Genomic DNA, 9,264 nt, shown 5'->3' on the forward strand with positions numbered 1-9,264 from the left:
ATTCATTAATTTATATTGAATATAGTTATGACTTTTATTTTCTTGCTTCCTGTTTACAAATTTTAGGCTTGGGCATGTGAAATCATTCCTCTTCTCCGAAAGCATTTCAAGGATTACTCGGATAAGGTTTCTTATTCAAGGATCCTTAGGTGGTTGGCTGCAGCAGAGATCAGCAAAAAAATATTAACAAGGTTGATCTCTTTAATCCTCCGAATAATGCAGTATGTCTTCTTTCAACTAAAATAATTTACCTCAAAGAAAGATATTAAAACAGATGTTCCATCTGTTGCAATAGATGGGTCGTCTGTTGCAACAGATTACCCATCAACTATAACTGGTGCAATAGATAAACCATCTATTGCTCTGGTTCTCTGAACCCTACTCAACAGATTACCGATCTACTGTAAATTATGCAACAGATGTGTAATCTGATGCAACATATTATTAATCTATTTCAATATACAGATCAGTTGTTGCGGTAGCTAGATCGTCTTTTGCATAAGTTGGCTGTGTTAACATCAATGTAACCCGAGCCCCATGTAACCCAACTGATTGTAAATTATTATTATATGATTTAAATTCCTCCTGTCTTTTTTTATAGGTTGTGCATCCTTGGATCGTGCCTACCATTGATGAGCTGGGGATGACTTTTTTTCTTACTCTGGGTCTTGTTGATACAAAAGAAGACCAAACGGTGAAGTTAATATAGAAGGAACTGGTTGAAACAACATCCATAAGAAGAGCAGTTAGGCAAGGTCAGCCTAATATTGAAGCTCTTCACGACCATCCTCAAACTGCAACAGATCTGGGTGCTTCTTCTGGGGGTGTTGCTGGTGAAGTTATTTGTGATGGTGGCAGCCATCCTGCTGCTGCCAGTCGTGATTATGAGCATGTAGTTGCTCAACAAAAAATAAATATATTTGAAAATACCCCTTGCATAGGTCCTCCCTCTCACCCCTACATCTGTCTCTCCCACCTTTATAGTGGTTTCTCTCTTCCCTCCCCACCCTCATGTTCTTATTGCAAATGCAAAGTGTACAAGGACAGAGAGGATAAACTCCTTGAAAAGCTAGAGGCTATTGCTGAAGCAGCCGAAGAGTTAAAATTCAGGAGGGATGTAATACCATCTAACGAGTGAGTGAGCCATGCATTCCTACAGTAGAGGTTAGGAGGAAGAAAAGAAAAATTAGATAAATTCTCTCCATTCTGAAATCAGCAAAAATTGCAACTCCCCCCGCTTCAATAGTTGTTGAAGTTCAGGGGCTGCCGAAGAAGGTGGACATATTTGCGGCGCTTGGCAAGGAGAAAAAGGAACTGGAAGAATTCATCAAGATGAAGGTTCAAAAATAATACACCATGCATTCATATGCCATCAAAGACTTCTCGAATATGACAAATATGTGCGTGTGGTACGAGGACAAGGTAAGTTTACTTTTGCTAACCTCGCCTTCCAATTTAATCCATGAAAAAGAATCTACACAGCAGATGTGTAATCTATTACAAAAACTTGGTATTCTGTTGCAACATAATACACATCTGTTGCATAAGTTGCATTGGCTGGGTAATCTGTGAACTGATTCAGAGAACCCTCTGCATCGGATTCTTTCCACTGTGTTTTTATTCTTTACAATTACTAACCTATTTAAAAATTTTCTTCTTATACCACAGTATATTGATAAAATTCTCTGCTTCATGAGGGGCAGGCAATTAATGTACCCGGATGCTTATGATGTTGCCGATAGGTAGTGGACCTCAACTTCTATAATGATTTCAAGGATAGGTACGCTAAACTCTGTAAAATAGCTGATTCTGATGGCCTGAGATTTGATTAGCTAGTTTCTATGTTCCAATGGGATGAAGAAGCAATTAAATATCTTAGAGGAAAGAGGCCATATCTACACGACAAGAGCTGGACCAAGGCAAAGAGAGTCCTTGCAGTCATGAACGTGGATGTCATACATTTTCTCACTATTGAGATACTACTATACGAGGGAAAGATTAAGGTTTATGACTATAACTTACCTGTCTTCAGCGAGAAGATATTTTTAGCCTATATGCAGCCACTCTTGAAGTTGTTGACGCAGAGTAAGCTGATGGATCATTTGCCGGTAGAAGTCTTGGAGAAGGAATCATGGGATTTTGAAGGTCGAAATAAGAACATCCAGCTCCCAAGAAATACAACCAGTACAACGTGCGGGTCGTACTCGCTTGCATATATCGAGTGTTTACTAAACGGCACACAAATAATCGGTATGTGCGACACCGTTGTGGGAAAGATGCAATGGGTCTAAGCATATGGGGTACTAACTAAATGGTTGGAGCCCATGTATAAAAAGAACATGTACAAAGACAGATACGAACACGATAACAAATTTTCATTTCAAGCCAATTCACTTTACATGTAGTGGCAATAATTTTATGTCTGGCTGAGTTGAATTTTTATAATGCAACAGATTTTATATTAGTCGTAACAGATATAGTACCTTTAGTGACAGTTGATTATCTGTTGGAATAGGTTGGTCATCTATTGTAATATGCAGATGTTTCCAGTCTGTCTATCACAACAGATATACGATCTGTTGCAATATATAATTTATCTGTTGCAACTGATCAGTAATCTGTTGGAGCAAATAAAAAAAGTAGGAAGACCTTTTATATAATTTCCAGCAGATGACCTACGTGTTGCATCTCATGTTGCAACATATGTTTAAATCTTTCTGATAAGATATGTCGTCTGTTGCAGCAGATGTATTATCTGTTGCGATATTTGAATCTAGTACTCTATTTCAATTAATATGTTCAAAATTAAGGATTAAATTATATTCATAGACAGAATAAAATAAATTGAAGCCTTCAAAAATTACATGAAATAACTCAACAAATAAATGAAATGTAAAAAAAAATCATTATGGGTACAAATGATCTACTCTACAAATAAATCAACAAGTTAAACCAAGGAGGATAGGTTATTACATTGACAGACTCAAGCTATAAAGATTTAATCAATATGGACAAGTTGTTCTTCATCCGGTGCTAGGGAATTCGGCTTTGGTAGTCGTGGATCTTTTACGTCGGTTGCGTATGGCTTCTGAGCTTTCACTTCTCCATATTTCCATAAAAGAGAAGCATATGTTTTGCGGAGTAATCCGGTATCAAGTCCATTATTTGGTACTTGTAATTCATCGCTCAAATACTCGGCGTAGGCGGCAACAAAAGGACCGCAATCCCTGCGTTATAAAAAAATAGATAATCCATATCTTGCAGTTCATGTAAGCGTTGTGAAATTTGTGAAATGAAACTAAATCATGACACTTAAACTTATAGGCTACCAATGGTTTGTTGAGCAATTCCTTCAACATATTGTACATCAAATGGATTAGCCATTTTATCTCTGTATTCTTCAATCATCGACCAATCAGTACGAATCTTTTGGTCCAAAAAGTCACTCATATCAAGTTAAGTAGGCAATATTTTAGCCAGCTTTTGTATCTCAGACGACGGCCCGGAACGTCTCCTTCGCGACATCGAGTCATAAACTCGCATGCGCCTCTCTTTTAGAAGGACGACAGTCAACACCCAATGGAATTTATCACCACAATTGATTGGGATGTACACTTTGGTGACCAAATGCCAAGGTAAGTCAGCCTGAATGCTAAAACCTTTGATAATGTTGATTAAGCATTCCTCGTTTCGAGAAACTTTCGGCTGTTGTTGACAATACCTATCGTAGGCATTATTGATGTAAACTTTGTATAAATAATTGTTTGTCGTGTATTTGTATTATTCTTGTGTTTGCAACTTGGCCTTCTTTCGAAGGTAGTAAAAAATGACATCGATGTGCTGCACAATTATCAAACATTTTGAATTACGTGATGAAAAACTCAATACGCAGATGCAATTAAATAAAGTATTAATTAATAGTAATATGTATGGCATTTAAACCTCATCATTCCAGCAAGTTTGGGGCTACGACATCAAATAAAATTAATTTTCGTTCCGGGATATGCAACAACAAAGTCGAACATATCAAAATCAAAACTCGATTCATACATTTTGTAGCACTCATCATTTTGTTTTCTACATGATGATTTATATGTGCTAATGTCAGGTTCTTACAACAAGAATTTATATAAATCAATATCTATAAAATTGATTTATGTACCTGCCGGCATGATGCTTTAATAACCCATTGGCAATTCATTCTGAATAGTCGTTGATCAACTGTGTGAGTTTTTTGCAGCCTCGTCCGAGATGTTGAACCCTTCAAACGGGTAATTCTTTCATTCTCCTAAACTGACAGGCTCCGTTTTTTCTTCTTTTTTGGAAGCAATTGATGGATTATCAATTATGATATTATGCTCTTCGGCAGTAGCTTCTACTGTGACATCCACCTGAAATGCTAGAATTGTCAATGCTAAGTAGAGATATACAACAAATTGTACATCTGTTGAAATAGATGAGTCTTATATTGCATCAGATGGATTATCTGTTAGAACAAATTCAAACAGGTAAATCAGAGCAGTACGATAATTTTGAATAGATAACGAATCTGATGCAACAGGTTAGACGACAGTTGCAACAGATGTATATATCAGTTTGATAATTTTTAGCAGATATATCATCTGTTGAAACAGATATGTGCCTGTTTGTTTTTTCGAACAGATGATGTACATTCACCTTCTTCAGCTCATGTTGCTCTCTTGTGGCCCTTGTACACTGAATATCGGTGCAAGACAAAGACAAAGACGTTGCAATCTTGCCTTTTTTATGCTTGATAATGCCTTGGAAGTGTCTTTCCTTCTCCTCTTAGCCGCCTTGATCTCCAGTGGAGTGTATGGATATGAAATCCTCTTTGATGGAATGACACCTCTCTTAGATGTCATTTTCTTTACAGAAGTAGTTAGTGCATTAATAGCATTAATCACTCCATCGTGTTTCGCCTTGCAGTCTTGACATTTGCATGCAGAACATTCGCTAGATGCGGTAAAATCTGGAGAAAATTTTGTACAACCATTATGATCATAATCATAATAGCTTGTTGTTTCAAAAACTGTAAAAGGAGCGTCATTAGCCCCACCCTCCAAAATTATTTTTCTTGTGATGGTTGTTGCTCTAAACAATTCTATTTTTATTCCATCAACGATCTTAGGGTTTGATAAAGTTTGCACAGATCGTAAAGTAAGAAAAAATGACATCTTCAACTCTCGGTTGGTCAGAACAAGCCACAGATGGACAATCTAAAATAAATCGGTACATATATTAAGAATGATGATGAAATCATTTAATCATTAATTAAAACCAAAACTTGATTAGAATTGGACTTACTGCTTCTTTGGGGGGATTGAAAAGATCAAGAAATTTTGCATTTTTATTGATTTTGGCCGACAACCATCTCAGAATTCTTGGACAGGAAACTTCTTCCTAGTAGTTCACTTGTTGTCTCAAATAAGGAGTGGCTTCACTTGAATAAAAAAATAATGAATCATATCATGATAAAAGAAATATTTACCATGAAGGCCCATGGAAAACCATATAAGTTGACTGTTTTTGGAGTTAACGGAGTCAACAAATATTCGACAGTCATTTTGAAGCTTTCATAACCCCAAGGATAGCTGCTAAATGCCTCAAGATCGTCGGAGAGATTTATTAAATCGAGGCTTATGTTGTTGTTAATGTCTCTCGCCCAAAGAACATTATGTACAAACCAAACGAAGCACAATGATTGCTTGTGCATCTTTGAAAGTCCTTTATCTTTCAACGCTTCTATCAGATTTTTATTTTTGAAGCTTGGACCAATAATGGACTCCAGGTCATCACAATCACTCAACTTTTCTTTACCTTTTTTGGGTGTGCGGGGTGTTTTTTGGGTCAGAGTAGGTATAACTTGAGAAGGAGAAGGAGGATAATATTTTAGTCCGGTAACTATGACGAACTCCTTCCAACCAAAACAAATAGGCATGCCATAGTAATTTATCTACACCTCATCCATCTTATCTTTATTTTCATACATAAACCTGTGCTTGAGAAGATCATATACCATTTTCATCTGGAAACGAGCATTGTTGTCCTCCGGCAAATCAAGATATTGCCCAAAACAGCTTTCCCTGAAATAAGAATCCAATTTTTGTTCTCGAAGTATTTTTCTGAAGGCGTCAAAAGATTTTTCCATGATTGGCTCAACCACGAGATCACCCGTTAAATCTTTAGCACCATCACACTGCATTCTCAGAGGATAACGATCAATGCTGAAGGTTTAGACCAACCCTTCGGCAGAAGTGCTATTAACATTTGGATCATCTCTTTTGAAAGATTCCTCCTCTTCGTTTTCATTATCTTCTGCTCCTAATCGAGATAACGCTTGTAAAATAAGCTCATAGAGTGGTGGATGTAGCCGAGCTGCTGCACTTGTTCCTTTACTTGGACTTTATTCGATTTTTTTTCTTTTGAGAGCCATATTATCTTAAATTAACATGAACATAACATAGATTATAATTGATTAATGCATAATAGTAATATAACAGTTCCAACAGATAACTAATCTGTTGCACTAGGTATGTTATCTATTGCAACATATAACCGACCTGTTGCAACAGATGAGTAATTCGTGGAAATCATAAAAATAGGTCACTAATCTCTTACACCTGGTATTTCATCTGATGCAACATATAACCGACCCGTTGCAACGGATGAGTAATCCGTGGGAACCATAAAACCAGATCACTAATCTGTTGTACCTGGTATTTTATCTGATGCAATATATAACCGACACATTACAATGGATGAGTAATCCGTTGGAAACCATAAAAATAGATCACTAATCTGTTGCACCCGGTATGTTATCTGTTGTAATATATAACCGACCTGTTGCAACGGATGAGTAAACCGTTGGAAAGAATAAAAACAGATCACTAATCTGTTGCACTAGATAGTTTATCTATTGCAACTTATAACCAACCTGTTACAACGAATGAGTAATCCATTGGAAACCATAAAAACAGATCACTAATTTGTTGCACCAGGTATGTTATCTGTTGCAACATATAATCGACCTATTGTAATGGATGAGTAAACCGTTGGAAAGAATAAAAACAGTCACTAATCTGCTGCAAAATGAAGAGTAAATCGTTGGAAAGAATAAAAACAGATCACTAATTAGTTATCTGTTGGATTAATATTGTTTAGATTTCTTCCAAACAGAAAAGTCATTTGTCGCAATAGATGAATGATATGTTAGATTGTTCACCTATTGCATCAGATTTTCATAGTTGCATCAGATGTTTCATCTGTTACATCAGATGTTTCATCTGTTACATCAGATGTTTCATTTGTTACAATAACATTTTTACCAAGACAAATAACAAATCAACCCATCAACACCAACATATCACACATACACTAAGAACATCAACTGTGACAAAAAATCACCAACAAATTCAAATCAACAGTACGACAACAAGATGAAGAAATGCCAGAAATTAGAATTTTATTCAGTCCATATTTCAATACTAGAAGAGTAGTTGGCTCAAGTTTGTCTGTTTCTTCATAAGTTTTTACTTGTGAAAAAAAAATGGGATGAAGAAAAACTCGAAGTTGTTGTTGCCGGAGAAGTCTTCATGTCGATTGATGGTTGAAAGTCAAAAAGGAACCCGCCCGACTATTTGTCGCCGGAGGTTGAAGGGAGAAATTTTGCAGAACTATTAGTTGGGAGAAGGTTGAGAGAAGCTGTCGAAAGAGAGATTGTGGTTGATTTGGATTGAAGAGGGGTGTAGGTTGGGTTGATTTGTATTTTTTGAAAAGATTAGAAAGTTTTGAAAATATTAATCAAGTCCACAATTAACTTAATTAAGTTTCCTAATGATATTTGACCCTTTAAGTTGGTCAATGTCACCAATCCTCCATTCAAGACTTAAAAGACACCTTTCCTTCAATTTTCTCAAGAAACTTTAACCAATCAAAAAACATTTTTTTAAAAACTATTATTATATTAACAATACTTATCTCATCTCATCAATTCAGAGACTATTTTATGTCATCTCCTTTATGTTCCTTTCGTTCGCTTTTACTTGTCACAATTTTCTAATTATATTTTTATTTTTGTTTGTTACTATTTTTGATTGATCAAGACAACCCTTGATTGATATCATAATAATTTTGAATTAATTAACTTTATAAAATATTTCAAGACTTTTTGTAGTCTTTAAAAATCAAATTAATTGTGAAAAAATTGACAAAGTGTTTAAATCATTCATTAATCCATAAAAACATGTTGGGTTCGAAATCAAGAGGGCGTCATGGGGAAGCTATTAGTTGCAAACTATGAGACGATAAATAAGATGACAACGAAAAACAATACTAAAAAGCATAAAATTATTATATGTTTTGGTCAAACGACCTATATATTAAAAACTAATATTGCAAAAACATAAAACCTATTGGGAGAAAATCTCCCCCTAAACAAAAACTCTTAAACGACTACATTGTGTATGATATTGTGTTATGATATTAGAAGGGGTATTCTATTTATAAATATTCAAAACTTTCATCCAAGAAAGAGGTTAGCTAAATATGGAAAAGAATTATATTTTTTTTTCATGAAAAATAAAAGTAATTATGGTAACTTTTATTTTCCTTCTAAAAAAAGTAAAACTTAAATATAGTAAGAAAATCAGGTCAAAAACCCTAACAAAACGTACTCCCATAACATGGAGTATTTTGATTTGAAAATATTATTCTTAAAAAGTTTATAAATATTTTTGAGATATTGTTATTAACATAAAGTATTTTAATTTGAAAATTAATCGTTGATGGAATTCAATCGAAAAAATGACTGAACTAGAGTATAAAAGGGTGCTATACTTTTAACCCAATAAAATGCATTGATATCATTAAAATAATTACTCCATTAATATTAAAATTTAACTTTACTTAAACAATATAACACAATCATTAATAAGATTAAGGGCCAGTTTGAACATGAAATTTTTTCCCTTTTTTCCGAAAAATCTTTTTGGAGTTGGAAATTGTGGTGTTTGGCTATGAAAATTCGAAAAATAATTTTGGAATTTTTTTCTGAAAAAGGAAAACAAATTTTTGTTGTTTTCACAATTTTCCAACTCAAATTTCAACTTTTATTATTATTACATATAACCCAATCTTTTAAATTTTTACATAAAACTTTCCTTATAACATTACTTTTTCAATATTACGTATATAACAGTTTTAAAGAATAAGATAATTATAATTTCAAACTTAATGTTATCCTAA

Source organism: Capsicum annuum, chromosome 6 (assembly GCF_002878395.1).
Source record: "Capsicum annuum cultivar UCD-10X-F1 chromosome 6, UCD10Xv1.1, whole genome shotgun sequence".
NCBI lineage: Eukaryota > Viridiplantae > Streptophyta > Magnoliopsida > Solanales > Solanaceae > Capsicum > Capsicum annuum.